Source organism: Hipposideros armiger, unplaced genomic scaffold (assembly GCF_001890085.2).
Source record: "Hipposideros armiger isolate ML-2016 unplaced genomic scaffold, ASM189008v1 scaffold_25, whole genome shotgun sequence".
NCBI lineage: Eukaryota > Metazoa > Chordata > Mammalia > Chiroptera > Hipposideridae > Hipposideros > Hipposideros armiger.
Genome location: NW_017731375.1, coordinates 5,029,597 through 5,031,233, shown reverse-complemented (window position 1 = coordinate 5,031,233; position 1,637 = coordinate 5,029,597).

Sequence of the window (1,637 nt, the reverse complement as noted above, 5' to 3'; positions counted from 1 at the left end):
CGCATCGCCGCCTCCCACCACTGGCGGCGGCCGGGGCGTTTTCTACGCGCGGGCGGCGAGGGGGCGGGGGGCCGGGGGCGGGCCCGGGCCCGAGCCGGCACAATGAGGATGCGGGGCCCGGGGGCTCCCCCCTCGGGGCGCGGCCGGACGGGCGCTCAGCTCGCCTGGGTGCGCCGCGCCCACATCAAAGGCGGCCCTGCCTGCTTGCCTGCCTGCCGCGGCCTCTCCACTGCCTCCTCCTCCTTCTCCTGGCGGCTCCGTTTGGAGGGAGGCGCTCAGACTCTCAGCGACCGGACCGGCAGCTCGGAAGGGGCAGAGCCCGCAAAGCGGGAGCCGGTGAGCGCTGGAAGCCGTCGGAGCTCTGCGCCCGGGACCAATGACCCGCGCCGCGGCGTAAACGCCGCCCGAATTGGGCAGGCGGTGTCCCCGAGAACGCACTTACGTGTAGAACGTCCTCACTCGCCCACACTCGGTCCTAGCACTCACTCACACCCATCAGCGCGTGAGGGGGGGAGCGGGTCAGGACCAGCCCCCGGGGCGGCCCCACTTAAGGGGGGGAGTCACTCTTACCCGCCCTGTGAGTCCACGCAAGAGCGTGGCGTGTCCCAGCTGCCCTCTAGGACGGCTGGCCACACTAAGTGGTCCCCTTCCAATTTCTTCGTCCCTGCATGGATACAAGTGCTGAATACCTTGTGAGGCTGAGAGGGAGGGGTCTCCAGGGTGTCTCTTACTCCCGTCTCCCCGCCCTGGGGCTCCCGGGTCGGTTCTCTGGGTCCCAGTCGGGCTTTTCGGTAGGCGAGCCAGCTTTGGAAACGCATGGCTGCCACCTAGCGGCCCAGAGGCTTCGCTGCAACCCTAGCCCAGGAGGGCTACCGGCCCGGGAGGAGCTAGCAGGACTCTGGTCAGCGACCACTCTAGGCCCTTTTCCGGCCTCCTAGCTGAGAGTTGCTTCCCTTTGAATACTAAACAGTTTGACTCCTTCAACCAGGACCCCTCTGAGGACATCTCTTCTCACCGCCTCCGCCCCTTCAGAGGCATCACTCATATCCTTCCCACCAACCTCAAAATGTAGCTGTTCTTGTCACATGTTAACTGCCTCACTCTAGAGCCCACGACAGCAGGGCTCTGATGCTAACGGAAAAAGATCACAGGAGGAAACTGGAGAATAAACTCAAAAAGCAAAAGCTGGGAATCTGGACTACCGGGTTTAAAACCTCCTTGTGTCATTGGCTGTGGTTGATACACGTATTGCACTAGCCATCAAACAGTGCCATTTCCTAATTGAATATGTAATAGCAACAGTGGTCCCAAAGTATCAGGCTTCTCTGCAAGCTATTTTAAGTTCCCTTTCAAAGTTGAGGCTTAGATATAGCCTGTCTCGGCATTGGACGCGAATCCAGAAAACCTCAGAACTAGGTATCAAGTGATGGAGAAAGATGTGTGAAGTGCTGGGCTGAATTTGCTTAGACATTCTCAGAACGGGTCTTGCAGTTACTGGTAAATCCCAAGCTCTATAGAAACGAACCTGTGCGATGCAGTGACCAACCACACAGACCTGGACAGAAATGCTCCCTCTGGGGCCTGACTCATCTCCACCATCCTTGACCTCTGACAGAGCAGTCAAGAGGTGGTTTGGG